Source organism: Falco cherrug, chromosome 4 (genome assembly GCF_023634085.1).
Source record: "Falco cherrug isolate bFalChe1 chromosome 4, bFalChe1.pri, whole genome shotgun sequence".
NCBI classification, from domain to species: Eukaryota; Metazoa; Chordata; class Aves; order Falconiformes; family Falconidae; genus Falco; species Falco cherrug.
The window spans coordinates 69,929,735-69,951,669 of NC_073700.1; the positions used below are offsets into that span (position 1 = coordinate 69,929,735).

At 41.4% G+C, this 21,935-nt stretch overlaps 1 protein-coding gene across 5 annotated transcripts in view; it reads right to left on the reverse strand.

Annotated features, from left to right (window-relative positions):
• The window catches only part of KIAA1217 (KIAA1217 ortholog), a 366,098-nt gene that overhangs the window by 199,097 nt on the left and 145,066 nt on the right, over window positions 1-21,935 (reverse strand). Inside the window, exons 1-2 of one of the 5 annotated variants that reach the window (XM_055708258.1) lie at window positions 15,621-15,940; window positions 13,255-13,399 (exon numbers count right to left, since the gene is read on the reverse strand). The exons of 1 other annotated variant lie outside the window; for it this stretch is intronic. The gene's annotated coding sequence lies outside the window, so the exon portion shown is untranslated. Of the gene's footprint in view, window positions 1-2,005; window positions 2,131-3,140; window positions 3,258-13,254; window positions 13,400-15,620; window positions 15,941-21,935 lie in introns of those variants that run through there. 3 more of the 5 variants (XM_027799350.2, XM_055708260.1, XM_055708259.1) reach the window with 3 other exon arrangements.

A 21,935-nucleotide genomic window follows, 5' to 3' on the forward strand; every position in this document is an offset into this window, starting at 1 on the left:
ACTGCCTCCTAAAAAGACACCATACTTCATTTACAATGTTATATTTCTGAACACAAATTAGGTAAAAAATGAAAATGTAACGAAGGTTTCTTTTTTAGTGAACCCTATGCACTGACTTAAGTTTTAAAACAGTATTGGCTTTGCTGACCTCGTCTCTCTCAGCCTGCCACTGGTTTAATTTACCAATACTCAGCTGCTGAGCCCTAACAGCTTCTACCACCCTTATACAAATTCAGTGCAAGCCCCTTCACACTACCACATACCTTGCACAAACCCTCAACCACTCAATCCGGGTACCAGGTCATGATTTCTGCTACCTCACCACCACATAGCCATGTGGCCAGCCTGCTCTCCAGAGGTGTTTTGCAGACCCTGTTTACAGATCACTGCAACCATCATCCCCATCTGGCTGCTTCCCCAACACTAAATTAAACCCCATGGTTTTGCACCACAGACAGGTCGGTTCTGGCCGCTGTGGTTCTTTCTGCAGTGCCACGGTACCTCCACAGTTCTGTCTGTGCCAGCCCTGGTGCAGGGTGGCAAGGGTCAACTAAAGAAGGTGCAAAGGTGTGTGGCACTGGGTGCTCTGGGCGTTGCAGCAAGCATCATGGGTGTGTGACCCTGCAGAAAAGGTGACATCCAAATAGCTCTGCTCAGAGTGTGGAAGGGAACAACTGCCTCTGCCCAGGCATGAAAACTGTAAACAAGACCAAAGAAGTTTGGCAGAGAAGTCTATAAAGCAGTAAAGCTTGTGGGGAAAGCTTAGGGGGGCATTTATGTTTTATGTTTGCTATTTAAATTAAAGATAGGCAGTTTTGAATATCTACAGTGTATACATATTCGGCATTTTGAGGCTGTTAGGAGGACTTGTTTTTGGGCTGATTTTTAATGCTTTTAACATCAGACACAGATGTAGAATAATTTAAAAACATTTTCGAAGTACTGTCATATGGAAGCTTGTTTACAAGTACAAAAAGAATTACCTTACAATGCCACTTCTCAGCACTTGAAATGACAATGGATGCAGTTCTATTTAAAGGAAGAGTTAACTATACAATTTCTGAATACCTGAAATACACTAAAAACACCCAACATGTTTTACAGATGAATTACCAATTTTCTTTCAGGTTTTCCAACAGCAGGATAAAAATTAAGGCACGTGAATTCCTGAAATTTGTCTAAGATATAGTTTAAAAGTTGAGATCTGAGCTTTCACTTGCAAGAAATACAAAAGCCTAAAGCTACAGAAAAAGAAAGTGAAGTAAGGAAAATGGTGCAACCTTTAGTTATTTGACACTTTTCAACAATTTTATAAATTTGTATAGATAGGCTGGAAGACAATCTGACATTCTCAAATTATTCACAATTAAACTATAGAACTATCCCATACATACACCTGTATGTACAAACACATAAAGATACACCTGTATGTTTCACAGCAAGTCTCTCCCTCTCTATGTTGCTCATCATCAGTTACATTATAAACTGTTACCAAGAGGTACAAGAATTTCCTGTACAACCTGTGGTAAAATGGTCCACTGAGTTCTGGTATGGGTTTCAGGCTTCTACTTGTAACATAATAATTGATTCTTTTAAATGGATTGCAGAAATCCTCTCCCAGTTAAATATTTAATTTTCACTTAAAAGTAGTAATAATCTTCTTAAACAGATGCATGAATGAAATGGACATTAGTAGTTTCACATTCATGCACGCACATTTAACAGAGAACTTTAAGAAATCCAAAGCAGGTGATACTGTCTGTGGAAGATAAAAGTGAAAACAAGTCTGACCTGGTCAAGTTCCAAAGCAGAACATGGGATGGGATGAGACACTCAGTGCTGGAATATATATGTCTCTTCTCAAAGGCTAGTATGTATGTGACAGGGACAGTGTGTGAGGCTGGCACGCTGGGGTATACAAGCAGCTTCACAAACAAACTGACTTCACATGTGCAGCAATATTTTTGGCTTGAAAGGAGTTGCAGAGATTACTTTGATACATTACCTGGTGGAAGATGTTTCTTCCATCTCCGGCTTTTTAAAAATTTATTTTGTTGATTATTTTCTTTTGAGTTCTGCTGCACTGAAGTTTAAGTCAGTCATTTGTTTACCAAACTTCAGTTCCTAGGGCTGGCAAAAGGAGAACAAACGTGAGTTTTCAACAGTTTAAGACTTTTGGGGTGCAGAACCTCTTCGGCATTTGTGTAACAGCTCCTACAAGGGGCCCATAAGCAGCAGTGGATTCCCAGCCAGTGCGATGAAGACGAGTTTCTTACTAACAGCCGAGGCGCAGGCAGGGAGGTACGGACCGTGCCAGACCTGGCTAAGATCCTGGGCTTTGCCTCACTTCTCCCAAGCTGCCTCCTCCCTGAGCCAGCCCCGGGGGGGTGAGCAGGGGGCAAGGGGACTTCTGAGGTCCCACTCTACTTCAGCGCACAACCCCCACACACACCCCGCTGCAACAGCAGCGCCTCCACCGTGTCACGGAAGCGCACCAGGGCTTGCACCTCGGCTCCGTACCCAGGTCCGCAGCCCACAGCCTGCGGTGCCGGCTGCTTTCAGCACGACGGCGCACACTTTGGATGAAGCACAGAATTAGGCATTCCTTGAACACCTCTCTACTTTCGATTAAAGTGAAACAGAAATGCATCTAGACAAACACTCTCTCTAATACCCTCACCCAGGATACCTAGCTGTGCCTTGAGGGAGGTTTGGATTACCGTGCTATTGATATTTAAACAAGGCTCTTGATTCTAAATTGTTGGTGAAAGTACCCTAAAGCAACCTGAAATGTGAAAAGATAAAAAAGTTACAGATGCATGGATGGGCAAAATTACCTCTCTCTCTTAATCCAAGCTCCTGGATAATAAAATGCACTGCTAATGTCTCTCAGAGGTACCTCATCAGTTTAGGCTTACAAGCAGTAGCTGATCTGCTACTGTTTTCTTTTCTAACCGAACATTTCACCCTTGCTATGTCACCACATTTACCGAGTTCAAAGCTACACACAACACCCACAGCTCCCCATCCCTTAACAAAGAGAATAAAACATACTATGTTTCCAATACAGATAATGAAATTTCTAGATAGTAACAATATGCATGAAATAAAAACTTCATATAATTTTTTTTTTAACTTACTGAACTATTCTCCTCCAGCAGAGCGTTCTGCACCGACTATTCGCAACAAGAAGGGAATTTCCTCCTCCTCAGACTATTCTTGAAATAGATTGCAGTAAGTCTTCCTTTCCAGCCTCAGCCTTCAACAGCAAAAGGAAGCAACTCTCAATCTACAGGCAGGAACAACTAAAAAACCCAAACAACCAACCCCCTCTCCCCAAAATTTTGGCTACCACTATATTAAAGGTCAACACAGCCATTTAAGAAAGAAGATCTACATGTGCCGTTTTAAAAAACTTCCTACTGCAGAAACCTAAATCATAGCATAATGCTTACTTGCCTGGCCTTTCAAGTCCGGAAAGCTCTGTGTTAAGATCACTTGTAAGGAAACAAGTTTTCACTCACTCTGTATGTGTATTTTTATAAGCCAATCTTGTAAATAAACCAGTGACACTTCATGGAGGGCAACAGTGGACGGATTGCCTTTGTCATGAACGTGAAATGAAAATTTCTACATCAGCCCCACACAGCCTGGCAAAATCTAGGAACTGACCCCACATGATAGGGCCAACAGTCAGAAAACAAAGAACAAAAAGGTTCAGGTGGTAACAGCCTCCTGACAACTATATTCGAAGCAGCTGTCATTAGCAGGTAAGGAAAAGGCAAAATATTTGCTGAGTGGCTGTATAAATGTAGACTGCACAGCATGGAACAATCTTGTTTTGAAGATCTCCATTAAATGGAAGCCAAATCAATAGCTAAACCATATGCTACACCCTGAGATCACTATTGTCTAGAGCAATGATGCAAGGTGGGCATTAGCCCACTTGTCAGATTGGTGAGTTCAGCAACTGAGAAAACAGAAGGGTCCTTTGGTTTTGGGGTTTGTTTGAGTTTTGGTTCTTTTTAAAGACGCAGTGTTCTCTGTCTCCATTTCCTCAGCCTGGACCAGATCCTCTCCTTTCTTAAAGGCTGAGGAAAGGGGCTTTGCACAACAGCTTGTGAGATTCCCTCTTAAGGATCCTTCTGTATCGTTAAGAGATTTTGGCAAAGAGAGGCTGGTGCTGCAGCCCCAGCTAAAGCAGCCTCAACATCACTTACAATCTTAAGAAGGGTGGAAGGCTAGAGTCATCCCTGTGTAACCTGTGCCTTTGCCCTGGGATCTGATGATGAAGCTTGAAAGCTCTGCTATGCTATCAGCACTTCAGCCTTGACACAACCTTTCCAGGACTCTTTTATGGAGACTATGTTGACAAAAAAAAAGTTCTCTGCAAGATTTTCGGTAGTACTGGATGGGTAATCACAGGTATCCTCAATACATCATGCCACTCCCAGATTTATCAGTCTCTTACCTTCTACTGACCTAGCTGTAGACTTGAGAAACAGAGAAACCATGATCTAGTGGCTAGATTCTAGTCTTTGAATAATTACATATGAGACAGAAGAATCGTAACAGCACAGCAGAAACATCACCTTCCATGAAAAGCAAAAGACAAAGCAAGTCCTGCCTGAGGACATACCTTCCCCTGCCCCTAATCAACTCAGGACAATCTGATCCATGATCAGGAAGACCACAATGCTCTGGACTTCTCTACAGAGGTTTATTTGCTCTATCAGGAGCCCAGGTTGCTCATTCAGGCATCAAAGTTAGATGACCAAAAGTCATTTTTGAGAATAACAGATTAAACTGGAATTCATCCCTGACTCAAAGCTTCAATGTAACAAAATGGCTTTTCACAATAGAGAAATGCAAATTATGGGCAGATGGTCCATCAGTGCAAAAAAACTACCACAAACTGAAAACGGAAACATGGAAAAACAAAGCGTGCAGAAAATCCAGAAAGAACAGCATTGGGGTCAATGTGACAAAGGAAAAGAGCTGAAATTGAAATGAAGAAATACAGGCAAGATACTTCCAGAAGTATTCTGGCAAAGAAATCCTCCATTAGGAAGTAGGGAAATAAAACTGACCATCCTTCTGGGAGAAATGCAGAGAGAGGCATTTGATGGCTCATGGCTACCTGCCATCTGATCAGCAGTAAGTGCTCCTACCATATAGGCAGAAGGTATGAAAACGCACCAATATACTGAAATCCTGTCCTGGGAAAGCATGTGACAATACTTAAATTAACACTGACAATGCTTGTACCTCCCAAAACATCAATAAAATTTGTTATAGATCCATTCAGCTGATGCTGATTTTTATTTCATATGAGAAAGAGGAGTGTCATCTAAGAATAATTAGGTTTCCATACCAAAATCCAGGTTCATCCAAATACAGACTAAATGCTAACAGATGCTATCTTGATTTCACATTTAAAATGCAAGACATTGGTTCCCAAAGCAGGGTCCCAAGCTCCATAGGGCCTGTCGCACGTTACTTAGGTCCCTGCAAAATTGGTATCTCATTTTACAATGCCCAGAAAGCACCCTTGGGGAGTAAAGAGAGCGCAGTTACCCTTCCCACACCTACAGATATGCCTCTGCTTGGAAGAGAGATGGAAGGAGGGTAGCGGCAGGACTGAGCTGCATCCACAGTTTACATGAAATTGCTATTTAGCAGTGAATGAAATTTCTGTAATGCTCTTTTCTGTATCCTCACTTTACTCATCATGTCATCTCTGATTATGAAGTTACAGAAGGTTTGTTTGCTGCTGCTAAGACTTCTTTTTAATGAAGACTATTACTGACTGAAGCCTCCTCAGTCAGTCACCCTGGACACACCAGGGCGTAGGTGGACAGAAGCAGCTGTTGCAAGGCTTATGAGCTGCAGCACAAATGGAGACTCAGAAGTTTCATCCCAGCTTCCAAAAAACTTTGTGTGTCCCTGTTTTGCCTTAATTCCCTTCTAGAAAGTATGGGTGTAACCGCTGACAACCTGCTACAGCTGTGCACGTGTGTTTTGCCACAGCTGCTACAGAGATATCTTGAAGATGTAACCTTGCACTTCTCAAGAACAGTCCCTTAAATAACCCACCGGAATGCATTTCATAAGGGTACTCTGGGGGGGTAATATGCCACTATCATTGGGGAGACTTGTTCCAATCATGCCCTAATGCTTTTACCTGGGTTCCACCATTCTTAAAACTAATAAACTAATGCTTCCGTTTCTGGTTTTGACAATCCTTATGACACAGAGAGCAAAATTTTTATGCAGATTTAATTCCATCTTCCAGACAACCTGAGCCAGATCCAAGAGGGACCCAACAGATACTTAGAAGTTACAGCAGGGAAAAGGCTTTCCCATATCCAACATGCAGTGATCTCACCACTCTTCCTCACTTCTTGGACCTCTGACCCCGTGCTCCTGGCTGTGGTGGTCCAATGACAGCAGGAACAGCGGGAGTTATCCCTTCTCTGCTAGCCTGCAACCCAGCAGCCAGGGCACCACCCCAGCAAGGGGAAGCCATGGACAAATTAACACAAAGGAGAGCCCAGTGACAAAACCATGTGTGCTTATGCTAGTTCTGCGGTGACAGCACAGTACCTGGAGCTTCTCGAGCCCAAGAGCAGATTTAAACCACAGGACAAGACGCAGGTGCTAAGGTTGTTCTCTTGGATTTAAGGCACTTAAAAAGCACCATGGGTGGATGCTGTCACCTATCACTATCTCACCACCTGTGCTGGACTGTTCGGCGTTGCAAGAGGCAGAGAGTAGATCTGATGCTAGAGACATGGGCATTGATTAGAGCTAGAGACTCAGCATAACAAACACTCCTGAATGTCAGTGACAACATTCACTCCTGTGTCCTCAAAAGGAGGTTTCTAGGATTACAAGCTTTTTAGAGTCATTTGACTTAAATTCTTGCTCTGATCTGGCTGCGTGCCCACAACAGACAAGGACAAAATACAGCCACTATTAAACGATACAGGAGCTAAACAGTACTTGGAGGACTTTTGACAAAGTAAGGAAGTAAATAACTTGCAATTTGAGAGCCCACTAGAATAGAATAAAGAGAGCTCCACCAATCTGTTCAAGAGCAAGCAAAAGCCAAATGCCACTTTTGACTGGTGACAGCTGAAGTAGAACAAAACATTGCAGAGACAGAAGACTGGGAATGTGATTCATATAAAGCCAGTAAAATGAAAATTCATTACAGTGAAAAAGAAAAGCATCCTTCTAAAAGTACAAGAGTATTAGGAGGATATTTCTGTAATATCATAATTGTTTTACTGTGTTAATATACCCTATTAAAAATAAGGAACATTAACTGGCATAAAATCAGAGCTCCCTAGTAAATGTATGATCTAAAAATTACAGATAAGTAAGTGGCTACTGAAAATTCTGGAAAATGCATACACATTACCTGAATTAGGATAGAAAGGCAGAAAGGACACAAAAATGGACCTTTGAAAGACAGTGAAATGGAAGAGATGGGACCCCTGAAAAAATAATAGAAAGGGTGGGTGTGAATGTTGATGCACAGAACCACAACATCCTGAGGCTGAAGAGTGGAGAAGAGGAAGAATGTCTGGTTGTAATTAAAATTAATATCATAACCCCAGCTGTGCCAGGTCTGAGATGGATTAGAATCAGAACTCCTATTGAAAATTAATCTCTCAAGAACGGGCACAGACATAGTATAGAAAAAGAATGCAGCTCCTAAAATACAGAGCTATTCTGGAACCAGTCAGCATTGGTCAGAAAGAAAAGACAGCCAGGTGAAGCCGTCTGAGTTATGGATGTGTGCATGCCTCAGAGGAGGCACTCACAGCTACAGGGAGGTTTCCAAACATAAGGGACAAGCTAAATGCACAGGACACTGCACTATCCTACCTACCCAGCTGCAAAACTAAATTTGAGTTGATTTATTATTGTTACATGGAAGTCTGCAGTGCTGTTACACACATGCTAAGAGTGTTGCAAATATTTAGTGCTCAAAGGCATGAATTTACCTTATGTGTGCACTAAAATGCAATCAGAAAATGCATGGCTCCACTTATGCAGTCTTCTTTTGCCTTTTACTACAAAACTGAGAAAAAAAGATTGCTCTACACAGAAATACATTATCAGAGTTTGGAAGCAGATCTCAGAGAAAGCAACTCAAGACTTCAAGGCAGCAAAAGACAACTAGTGAGAAGTGAAGGAAGAAGCAGCAGCAAACATCTAAAAATAGAAAGTCCAGTAGGAAGTTCCCCTACAGAGATTTAATCTGCTATTGTACTCAGATCCTGGCATTACAAGTTAAAATCTACAAGAAGCTATCATCTTTAATACATCATCTCCTTCCTACTGTTCTTTAAAGCAAAGAAGCTGATTAAACATCCTGCCACACTCCGGTAACCTTAACAGTGCATTTCTTCATTTCACACTCTAAAAGGTCAGGCACATGTTAAATTGCTCTTCTTTGTGTGAATTTACAGTCAGCACAGGACTAAGTCAATAACGGTTGTACTTCTGGTCTTTCCAACAAACTAAGCACTATAAAGCAGTAGATGGCATCTTATTTCAGAGAGATGTTAAAAATTCGAGTGTTTCTGTCTTTTAAAAAGTTTAACTTCTACATTTGCTTAGTGAAGCTCCAGATTAACTAGTGTGCTGTATTTTACCAGGATAAGAATATCTCTCAAAACACTATAAAAACAAATGCCATTGCCCTCATTTTGCAAAGCAGGTAAGAATATTAAAGGTTATGGCTTTATAGTTCCTTAAAATGTGTTTAAAATCCAGAAGAAAGTTCTAAAGCTTTTAATGAAAAAAAAAAAATCCAACAATACCAATGTGAAAATATTAGACGTCTAGCATATATTAGCATTTATTTTAAGAACTGGTATTACACAATACACACCTCTATGAACAGCTGAACTACTGACTGGAAAAAGGTAATTTCTATACAGCTGCCAAAATCCCATTTGCAAAAAAGTGTAAGACTTGTTTTTAATTTTATGGGAAATACAGCTGTGGGATCTGTGAAGAGCAGTTTTTGAGATTCTTGCTGTTGCCTGACAATTCTTCAAGGCTTTTGTGCGTTTGGGTACCTGTTGAAGTTGGTGGGCAAACATGTTTCTTTTTCTAAAGGCACAAGGTTGGAGCTTTTCCTGGGTAATGCTTTTCATGTGGGTCATTAAGGGATGGGTCCCAAACCATGCTTTTAATTGCTTCCCTCTCACCCTCATGAAAACAAAAACACACAAGCGACTTCTCCAGATTGTCATGACAGCACATGGGGTCAAAAAAACAGAAGCCCTACACAGAGAAACAGGCGGGCCATAACCATTTCCACCCTTGCAGTACAGGAAATGCTTCAAGTGGTAAAGGCAAATGCTCTTCACACAGCAGGAATGCTACGATTCTGGATAAGGAGGGATGAATCCAACATCTTTCCAATATGCACAGCAAGTATGAAAACTGAGCTGGTTTTTGAGTTGGAAACTAGCAAATCTGTGAGTATGATTCCACACTGCTGCTGTCTGGGACAACAAGCGGATGGGACTGGACACAGGAGTCCTCCCTCCAGCTGTGGACCCCTAAACAAAAGCAAGATGCCAGAACTTCAGGGCAGCCCTAAGGCCAGGTACATGGGCTGGGGAGCTCCAGCAGCCCCTGGCACCATCCCTCCATGCCAGCCCAGAAGGGCTGCAGCGGCATGACTGGCCCCAGGGTTGCCGAGGCGCTCTGCATTGCCGCAAGTCAGGTGTTCTACAGGTGAAAGCTATGGCTTATTTTGCAATACTTCTAGGGTCACTGAGTACAACGGACATCCACGCTCTGAGTTTCACAGAATCTATCAAATGAAAAGACAGGACCGACCTTCACAGCAACTCCCTTGGTTTTAGTACCTTAAGTACAGTGACCTGGATGAGTAAATGGATGGACTCCATGCCACACCAGAGCACATCATCTTTTCTCCCTTACCTGCATTGCAAATGTATATCCAACACCTTTAAACTCCTCTCCCTTTTCCCTTCTCATTAGACTTTAAAGCAATAATAGTTACCACGCTTTTGCGCACAGTTGGGTTGTCCCCTGGCTACATGTGACCGTAAGAACAGGACAGGCAATTATTTACAGCTATCCACAGTTAATAGTGCACACAGAACTCCCGATTACAGAGGAAGTGTAAACCCCATCCTAACAGGAGACAAAGGGAATGTATCCCGATCTGAATACACAATGTATTCATTGCTCTTGGTTTGCATTTGCTAACCTTTGAATCTAATAATACAACATTAATATTCTATTAATACAGTGCTTATATAGGATTTCCTTTCTTTTTCTTTAATATACAAAGAAAAGGAAACGATTCTGTATGGTGAAATAACTGGCTGACATACTGCTGAAGCATCAAATCCCTTATTGTTTCCAAAAAGATGCACAGCACTCCTTGCGTACTGCCTGACTGCGTTTCACACTGTGTCACGTACACATCCACTGCCCAGAGAAACTGGGCACATGCACACCAAGCACGAGAGGTGACGATGCAGACTGACAGCACCCCTGGTAACTTTCTCACAGGATGGTAATGGAAAGGGTCAACAAGAGCCCACCAAAAGGCAACCACCCTTCCAGAGGAGGAAATCAAGCAAACCGGCCGTGTAAGGGCAGTAAACCAAAGGCTGCTTTCGCACAGCCACAGCTGCTAGGGAAGTGAGGAGCCACCTGCACGAGAAAGACCAACCTACCCCACACAGCTTGTCCCCACCCAGCACCACGGTGTTTTTCTGCAATAGAGGATCTTCAACATGGACAAGAAACTAGTTTTTTGATATTTTTTGTAATTCTGGACTCCCAAGACATAAGCCATAGTTTCATGAACTTTAACCTGGCATGAGGTGGTAATGTCACTGCAAGAAGACATCCCTTCTTTTCTCAGCCACCCACTTCCAGTCTCTGGCCCCACAAAATTCTGCACAGCCACACACTGAACCATGACAGCTTAGGGAACTGATCCTGCTGAAACTAACCTTTTAAAAACAAAAGAAAACAAAAATTAACCTTTTTTTTCTTTTTCTGGGTTGGTGGTTTCACTGCAAAACATAATTCACACTGAGACTCTTTCAGAAAGGAGGGAACAATTAAAAGTAAATTGGGTTAAATACTAAAACAGTGAATTGGTAAAAAAAATATTCCATATACTTTATTGGAAAGCTAGTTGTAATTTTCCTCACCAATTCCAGTGGCAATATATCTTTTTATTTTTTTAAGTTAATTTAAATTTTCTTTGATATTGTGCCTGTTGGGGACACTTAGTAGGTGTGCTGAATGTAAGGCACAGAAGATAATTTCTTTGCTCTACTTGGCAGATGTAGCCTATAGGTATGCTGGTCTCACTACATCCAATCTCATCTAATCTCAAAAGCAAAGTGGTCCTGAACATGCTCAAGTCTGAGGCAGAGCTCTTACTCCCCACAAAAATGCAACCACTTCTGGTACACCATATGGCAGCAATCCTGTGTCAGCAACACTGTACAACAGTTTTTCAGACGAAGATTGAGGAGCAAGTTCTCTGCTTGAAACCAAAAAGAGATTTATCCCACAGAAGTATGCAACACATCATTACCCAAACCGGAATGAAGGCAGGACATCAGCACTCAAGTGTTATGGGAACTTTAACGATGAAGGGTCAGGGATTCGATCTGATGTCCAAGCAAACTGCCAGTTACAGTTTGCACAATGCCATCAGACAGACAATGCAGTTTTGCTGAGAAACTACTAATTTAATGTTATTGAAGCAAAATATTCAGATACAATGTTCCATTATACTTGGAGCCTTTGACCCTGGTTTATCCTGGAGTTCAAGCCCTGATAATCTATGTGCTTGAAACTCATCTTGGTGGATAATGGAAAATTCTGCTCCATTTCCTCTGGGACTTCATGCTCATTAGTCACAGCATACCAATTAAAAGCTTTGTTAGAAAACCAGAGGAATGTGACACAGCACATGTACAAACCAGGAAGCTTCATTCACATATAACATGGATGAATGGCTCTGTATGGAAAGCCAAGCATCGCATTAGCAGGTCGTGTGCATCAGCATGCAAGATCAACAAAAGACGTGCAAGAATTTTTAAGTCAGCACTCTCAGTAAGCAACGGATTTTCATTTTGAACAATGAGAGTTACAGTATTTTTCACAGCCCACATCTTCCTTCTAACCAAAGGTAATGTAAAATATTTTAAAAGTTATGTTTTCTTGCATTGTTACTTTGGCAATCATCTAGTAGGAAATCACTAAACATCACCACCAGCTACTACCAGATTCTTTTCCTAACCATCAGAGGTGAAGCTGGGGTTAATGCCCTGGCAAGCTACTTATGAACTAGAATAACAACCATTTTCAAAAGGGATTATTGCCACTATGAACCACTGTCAAGTATCTGTAACAGCAATTCTCAATTAAGGAAAGAATAGGACTCAGCATCTGTGCTCTGATCGTGCAGACTGACTGCCTCAACCACAACAAAAGTCGGATTTAACATGCAGATTTATTTTGCAACAGTTTGAGTTACCATTCTATTTTAAATCATTTATTACAGAAACTGAAAAATAATGGTCTGCTATAGCTGTAAAAAATCCAATTTGTAACATTTTATTAATCCTTAATCCTATTCCATCATTTTTCCCTACAGTGAATGACCTGCTCCAAGGAGCTTTTAGGGTTAACAACTCCCATTGACAGTATGCTATAAACCCAGCAGAGGCAACAGCTTTACCTTTCAAATTATATTTTCATTTCTACATTTCAAATGCAGCACAATGGTGATGTTTAGAGTATTTCTTATATTATAGACAGATACTTTGTAAAATATTCCATCTGTGACAAGGATGATGACATTATGAAACCTGTAGCACGAGCGATGCATCACAGAGAAGGCGGCATTTTCAAATTATAAGAGGGTCTTACAGCCACTCAGAAGGACCTTTGGGGAGGGATTTGGGACATGCTGGAGCAAAGTCCTTGTTGAGGAACAGCAGACCTTCTTTGTTCCACCATCCCTGCCTCCCTTCATGTCCCAGTGAGGCCCGTGGCATCACTGAGCCCAGCATTTGCCCCTGTCTGGCACCTCCCCACTCCCACCCACCTCTGCGGTTGCTCAGACAGCTGGCTGAAGGAACACATCCAGTGAAAAACTAAACTAATAATAAAAACAACAGAAATAAATCCTCGGCTGACTAGCTCTCAGTTGGACCTTACCAACACGAAGTCACTGGCTGGACAGTAACCGTCCCCATGTAACCAGCTCCGACAGCAACATGTCTGCAGTGGGATCCCATTTGCACACATGGCTACAGCAGCTCCCATGCCCCGGCAGGAACCACAACTCTTCCCTACACAGGGTCTGGCAAAAAAAAAATCAGTGGAGCTTATTCCTCCTCCAGTACAGTGGGAACATCACTCTTTTGCAGCCCTTTTTTCTCCCCAGCATATCCCTACATCCTTTACCCTCAGTGATGTCAACCCACCTAATGGGGCCACGAGCCAAGGTGATAGGCACATCCCCAGCACCTCTGCACCCCCTGCTCTGCCCTGGGGATCTGGGTCCTGGTAAGGAGCTGGAATAGCTCCTGCCCCATCTCACCCCAGCACAGCACCAGGAGGCAGGGGGAAGGAGGGGAGAAGTGGCCTTGTGCTTCCTAACCTGAGCATCACCAAAAGTGGTTGGCTATGGGCCAAGCACAGGAAGAAGCCAAACTTTTCTCTTAAAAGCTCCCTCCTACAGAAATCTTAACTCAGTCTCCTTTCTTTATACCTAACAAGTAATTGTGGCTGAATTTGGGAGCACTTAATAATTTGCTCATATTTTATGAAGAAAATACCCACTTGGGGAAAAAGAACCCCAGTTTTTGAAGCCCCACTGCCAGGAGTGGTGGCACTGCGGCACTTCGCTGAAAGAGCAGGCTCAGCTGGGCTTGGGGGACTCCTCGGGGCCAGGCTGAAACCACGTCCATCACCACAGCCCCCAGGCCCCACCATACTGCAGGCTCTGCCTGTCTTTGCCATGTTACATGTGACAGGCACCAGGCATCATGACAACTTGTGAAGAGGATGGCATCTCCTTCCTCCCCAGCCGTCAGAGGAATGGTGAGAAGCAAAGCTGATGACATTTCAAAGGGAAGATAAGCAAGGTAAGACAAGTTGACAGGATGGCTCCTTCTCCTCCCCCAGACCCTCCCAGCCACAATTGACACTGCCTCTTAGAAAGGCTGTGGTTTTCCTCACACATAGATCTGATGTGAAGCTGCTCAGTGGTGTGTTTAGTGAAGGTAAAAAGACAACATGAAAAATGAAAAGACAAATAGCTAGCTGCTTTGTATGAATTCAAAGAACAGGATTAAAGCTACTCAGAGCTATATCTTCTGCCAGTTATCACAGAGATTTTATTACAATTCCACATCCTCCTTGGGAGGTGTGAGAAGGAGACAGAGTAGAAGCTTTTAAAAATACTCTGTGGTATTTTGAACCTAAAGAGCTAAGAAGTTCTTGAGTTTAGCACATCCCTGTTCTCATCCTTAGTGAAATCCAAAATAAATTTTGGACTCTTCATTGATTTTTGGATTTTGAGCATTTAAATTACAGGGAAGTAACGTTTCCAGAGGTTTTTGGTTGGTGGGCTTTTTTGTTTGTTTCTGGGTTGTTGTTGTTTGTTTGGGGTTTTTTTTGGGGGGGTGGGGGGGTGGTTTTTTGTAACTCTAATGTCAAGATTCTTTTCTCTTTTCCTGAGTTCAGAGGTTTAAATCCACTTTTAGGATTCCAGGAGCTGGAACATCAAGAAAATCAAAAGCTGTAAAAAGGCAAGTGATTTTTTTCTATCAACACCAAAGACAGCTTACTTTAAAAAATACACATATGAGTTCACAGTCATACTAAAATAAATTAATAATTAATAAAAAAAAAAATTCCTTGCCCAAATGTCTATTGTTTTGGATTGGTTTGATGGTGCTAACACACCACACTAATGTTAAGTAGTTGCAGGAAGGCAATTTTCTCTTAATATTCACCAAGGCAGGTCACACACAGTCTCTCACTAAAGCGAAGTACCTGCTCTTTTATTACTCTAATTTTTCACGTTGCTTTTCTACTTTGTGTTTGATGGATACAGCTGCAAGTAAAATTTAGACCATTATCTTGAGATAGCTACAGTCTTATTCAATGACACATTAAACACATTTTCCTTTTAAATGGAATTTTATTTTACTGTAAGCCAAAATAATTAAAAAACTACCAGTACGTGCCTATTCCTCTAATCACCTACTTAGAAAAAAAAGTGGAAAGAAATTACTCATGAATGATTGGAACAGAACTTCAGGATAAAATATTTTGGTTCAGATAGCTGCTTACAGCCCATACAAAAAAAAAAAAGTCACTAATAAAAAAATAAGAATACACGTATATAGACAGATTGAAGGAACTTACTCATTTTCATCATAAGAAAAGTGAAAACAAGTTCAGTAAACAAAACACAAGTAAACTAATGAATCAGTAAAATAATTATTTCCTGTACAGGGAAAGTATTTCACATCTTATTTACAGTAGCAGAAGTCCACAGAAGAAGTACTTACTTGTAATTGTCTTGTGAAAATAATCCAGAGTTTCCAGTTAGTAAACAAGTAAACAAATAATAAAACATCTGAGAGTTATTTTGTGGGTCTTTTTCCTTAGGGGATAGTGAAATCTTTTGAACTTCATTTCTCATCATACCCCATTCTAGCTTAAAAAAATAAAATAAAAAGGTTTTAATTAAAAATACATTTCTTTCTAATGGATAAAAAAATTAACCCAGCAGAATCACCCTGAGCCTTTGAACAGGTTCCTTGGACTCCCACTGACACTTATCATCACCAAGCTCAAGTTATGTTACAGCAGTGTGACGACATCTGAAGGAAAATGAAACAGGCTCTGAAGTTGTGTGTGCTAAAGGATTTCCTGCTGCAGCCTCCCCACTGAGGCACAGATTCAAGGGGTGAGGAATCGACTTGTTTGGGATGTCCGTTTGCAGGCATCCAGAGCATGAGCCCAGCAACGGAGGGGTGCGCTCGCTGCCTTGCCATACCATCGCCCAGTCCTATATTCGATGCTCATCCCTAAGGCCAAAGGGGCATTTTCTACCTTCTAACATTTTTCACATTCACAACTTCGTCATCTTTCTAATCACATTTCAGTTTATAGAAAAACATAAATATACTTGTGTTGCACCTAGAGTCTGTGCTTAGCTGTTTGTTTCTCTTCTTTCCTGTCCACAAACATCTGTCCTTCCCCTCTACCCTTATCTAAGATAAGCAGCTTCAGTTTACACACCCGGTACCTTGCAAAAGCATGGTCTGGAAAATTAATTCTTGAAAGGATTAATGGTTTTTTCCCCTCCCACCACAAATATGTTTCTGCTTCTGGAAACAACGTTTCATTTTGCAAACAGAAAGGGCGCTGCCTGCTCTGGCATATAGGTGCATTTCTCTTCCATGCAAAAGCAGAGCTGCACACAGCCCAGCGCAGAAATAATTCTAATCCCTAAGTAACATGGTCTGTCATATTGATGCAGCTGAAATCTCAGAAAGCAAACAAAACAATTCCTCTTTAAAAAAAAAAAAAGCGCCTTCTGCAGGCATTGTCATACTTTTATGGGTTTTTTTTCCCCATTCTCTAGTCTGCAATATTAGCCTGGCCATTTGAAAATATAGGAAATTTCTACCACTCATTTTGACTCAGTATTAAATGCCTTTCCCTTATATTTTGAACAGAGTTGAAATTACATGCAAAGGCCTGTCCTTCAAATGCAGTTATACAAACTAGGGGGAAAAACTGCTCCTTGCCTGCCTTCCAATTCATGGTGCAGTGCAATGGAAACCCTTCCAAAGAGGGCTCCATGCTTCTGTCCTGAAGGGGCTCATTCTACTGTCCTGTATCAGCATCCTACTGTGTACAAGAATCAGTAATTTTTCTTTGAGGAATCAGGCAAACGCCCTCCACTCTGATTTTTTCAAAGGTTTCTTTCCCTACCACCAGCTTCCTTTGTCACACAAGTGCTCCTCTGCTCCTTTATTGCCCAAACCTGGGCCACAGACAAAATCCATCCAGCCATTTAGATTGCTCTCAAGAGCAAACAACTTTATAGTATACAATGGCAGGGGGAAACCGGGCAAGCCTCCCCACCCCTTATTTTAAGAATGATGTGGTCTTCTGGCCTCCACGGCACTTAACTTGACTGCATTATTTTTATAGTTACAGACTTGGCCATCAAAGAAGCTTTAACTTTTCACCCTCAGGACTGTGTTCACGCATTCTCAATGCATCCAAACACAGAGAGTGGTCCATACCACAAAAAAACGTAGGGTAAACACTAATGATAGAAATACAACCATGTGCAGAGAACAGGAAGAACAACAAAAACTGAAGCCAGATGCAGCACTGCAGCAAGGGGAAATAAAAACCTTTTACAGTGGGAAGAATAATAGGTGAGAAAGCTGAGGGAGGATGGAGGCAGGATAAGAGAGTAAGATGAAAAAAACCCTATGGCAACAGTGAATAGAAATAAGACTTTTAAATCTTTAATAAAAGACAAACTTTGACAGCTTGTGACATGTGCAACCACAAATTTTATTATACAAACCTATTTTCACAGGGTGATGCTGAATTGGGTGCTCCACTGATACGACATTCTGCTCTTGAGGCTCAGTTGTTCAGGGGCAAAGACCATGTAATTCTAATATGGGAAGCCTACGTAATTCATATATAGGAAGTAGACAAAAATGGGAAAGCTGTAAATCCAGCCATAAAAGACAGGAACTGACGGCTTACATCAACAAGTGTAGTAGCTAAAGAAAAGTTATGTAACTTTATCATTGCTCAAATAAACAAGCAAATAGCAAAGCTGGCTATTACAGTTTGCCAAGGCAGGATCGCCTCTATTTATAAATTCCAAAAAGAAAATGTAAATCCTTAGATGTCCTTTCTCCATCCCTTTAGGGGTCTTTTAAAACAAAAAATAGAACATGTAACTTGAACTGTTCCACTTTCAAAGTTGGAGCTATTTAGTACATTTCCCCATACTGACTACTCTCCCAAGTAGAATTTGCAATCTTTTTCAGTAATTGAAGCAAAGAGAAGATTTAAGCTTTGATAATGATTGGCGAATTTCAAATAGTTTGGATAAACAACCCCCAAAAGTTCAAAATGAATATTCAGATTTTGTTCCGCAGTATGGTCTGCAAACTGAGGATAGAAATCTCAGATGATATCTATCTTAGATCTTCTCCAAGATCCTCCGCATGCCCTAGTTATGTCTAAGCAGGAAATAACACAAAACCACCAACATGTTTAGTTACGAAATGCAGAGATGGCTGAATATTAAAAAAAAAAAATATTGAGGGAAAAGATTCACTGAGAGATCACAAACTTGCAGAGCTTAGCTTCATAGTGGGCCCATTCCTGTTCCACCTAGATTTCTTAACTGGTTTATTGTTTGTAACTCCTGAAATAGGCAGACTCTCACCTGCAGTGGTTTCCACTGGTGACTCATCATTGCCTGCCAGAGAAAAGCCTCCCCATGTTCACACCTGCAGGCAGCCTTGCAGAAAGTCTGAGAATAGTGTGAATCAAGGACAATGCTCCATCAAGTTCTGCACCTCTCCAGGGGTTGAGCACTTGCCTTGCACACGGGTCACTTCCCTGCCTAGCGGTGCCCAGCTCAGCAGGGATGCTGCTGCTGCTGCTGGGCAGCAGGGCCAAGCCAGCAGGTGTCAGAGCATCCTCCCCTCGCCAGAGCTCTACACCAGATTCCCTTCTCAGCTACACCACTATAACTGAGCTGACAGCAATGCAATTGCATTGACATAGCCAAAATTCAAAAGGCAACTGTGTGTGATGCAGGACTACCCGCCTGCAGAGAAAATACCAGGATAAAAGCAGCATAGCAAGGCAAGGAGCTCACAGCTGGCTCCCCACCCCATGGAAGCAGTCACAAATGCCACCCTCCAGGCAGGAATCATCCTGCTCTTCTGAAAATGCTCACTCTTCTAAACAAGGCTATGAGCAACAGCCTAACATTTTCCTGGGATTCATTTATTCACTAAACTTGATAAGTCTGTATAAATTATCATCATTTACTTGAAAAAAAAAATCGAGAAAAAAACAAACAAGCAAAACACTGAACCCGATACTCTAGTCCCAGGAACACATCACTGTGTCATTATCTTTACCTTTAGAAGGCTTTAGAAGGCTTCCACCATGTATCACCTCTGAGGACAAATATTTTGGCAGAGGGAGAAAGCACACAGCACGTCATCAAAGTTAAAGATTTGGGTTTGTTCCCATAGTTATGACTTACACATTTCACAAACTCAACAATTTACGCTATTTCAGATATGGATCTTTCCCATCTCAATGTGACTTAATTCCTTCAAGCTGAAAAAGGAAGCCCAAAACCCCTGAATAACTGAAGTGACATTATACGAAACATAGCCTAAGGCTGCCAATATTTTTTTCTGTGCATTGAAGGAAAGACTGCATTACTGAGCTAGACCAAACACCATTTCTAGCAGAAACCTTTCCTTCTTTTTTGCTGCCATGAGGATTACATTACACAGCACTGCACTAAGCCTATTTATTCCATTCTATTTTTTTAATCAGGCTATAAAAATAATCAGCTCAACTACTCATACTAATCACAGAAATATTAATACAAGACACTAACTACTCATTTGCTGTGGGATTTTCTTCTCTATACTAAATATGAGAGCCATAAAGTTTATGCTTCCCATAAGTTGCAAGAAATTGTGTTTTACTGCAGAAAGCTAACATCAAAAATAATTACTGTTATAAACATACAGTAAAACACAGTCACACTTGGCACATATCAAGGTTTTATGTGAAAAATTTAGTGCAATGCCAGCTGCAGTGTAGTTTTGCTTTTTTCAGTGGTACAGCGTAACAATCACTTTTACCAAATAAAGTAGAAAAAACGTTTTAAAAATATTTAGAAATACAAATAGGTTTTATTTTAACAAAACTATCCACATAGTAGAAAGGGGCCACATTAGGATAAGCCTCCCCAGACAAGCAAACTGCTGTTTAAAAAGCAATTTGGATGTGTATTTTTTGGAGACATCAGAAATACATGAGGTTTTTCCTCCCTTCTGAATCAAAACCACGTGAATTTCTTATTTTACAAGAACATCACCGCACCAGTACTATTTTAAGCACTCTTTCCTACTGTCCTGGTTTCAGCTGGGATAGAGTTAGTTTTCTGCTTAGTAGCAAGTACAGTGGTGCATTTTGGCTCTGATGTGAGAACAACCCTGATAGCACACTGATGTTTTTGGTTGTTGCTGGGTGATGTTTATACTAAATCAAGGACTTTTCAGTTCCTTGGGCCCTGCCAGTGAGAGGGCTGGAGGGGCACAGGAAACTGGGAGGGGAAACAGGGCAGGTGAGCTGAAGTATCCAGAGGGATATTCCATACCATATGATGTCATGTTGCTATATAAACTGGGGGAAGAAGGAGGAAGGGGGGGGGGGGGGGGGGGGGGGGGAACATCTGGCATTATGGCATTTGTCTTCCCGAGTAACCGTTACATGTGATGGAGCCTGGCTTTCCCGGGGATGGCTGAACACCTGCCTGCCCATGGGAAGCAGTGAATGAATTCCTTGTTTTGCTTGGCGTGCATGCACAGCTTTTGCTTTACCTATTAAATTGTTCTTATCTCAACCCCTCCCTGAGTTTTAAGTTTCCTTCTGATTCTCCTCCCCATCCCTCTGGGTGAGGGGAGCGAGCAAGTGGCTGCGTGGTAGCTTAGTTGCCAGCTGCGGTTAAACCATGACACCTCCCCATCTTCCCAGTGTCTCTCTTTCTGGGAAGATAAATCCTTTTTATTACCAAAGCCATTCACTGTAGACAGTACATCATATAAAATTTTGTCATGAATCAACACAGCTTCATCTGAAATTAGTCAGGTGCCTTGTCCCACCATGCTTCATATTTGGAAGCTGCCTAAATTTCCACTCCACAGATTCTGAAGATCAGTTTGTAATTATTTCTTTTTGTGCTAATATTATCTTTTATGTACAAATCCTCCTATGTGTGAGAAAGCAATTATATTTCCTCTAAATTGTCTTTTTTACAGAGTCAGACAAAGCAAGGATTTTAATCTCCCCTCATAAAATAGTCTCTCCATTTCCCAAGGCATTTCAGAAACCTGCCTTGGCACCTAATCTGGTTTGAATTCACTTTTCTTAAGTACTTACGATCACATTGGCATAGATTTTTCTGCATTATACTTTACACATACCTTATACAAAACAGCAATAAGGCTTCCTTGCATTGAAAACATACTTCCTAACACTGCCAGGTGTTAGGTGATCTATGCTACAATCAAATCTCTCAATTTTCCAAAAATGTATCACTCTGATGTCTCAATTATTTTGTGATTACCACTCCAGTGTCTGTCCCCTCACTCCCCACAACCCTAGTAGGAGCCCCCAGCTGCACAACTCTCCACTTTTGACAGCAGCCCACTTGCACTATTTTTCTAGTTCCTGTGCTCATCCCATTTCTTCTACATGAAACTCCAGTCTTCAGCATAATACTTCTGATAACATGTGTCATCAAGATATATTTTTTTAAATATTGTTGCTTTTGTGGTACAACCAATCATGGAAACATTATGTTAGACTGATCCCATAGTCAGTCCTTGGGAACTCTTTTGGTGACCTCCAACTTGCCCTCCAGCTCCAGTTTTGCTCTAGTTAATTGTTTCATCCTCTTTCCTCTCCTATAACTCATTCTGAATTCCTATGTTAACAAATCTCTACACAGCAGATGACACAGTATTTTGTTGAAGTCCATATGGATTTGATATAGGATTACTTCTTTTGCTTAGAGA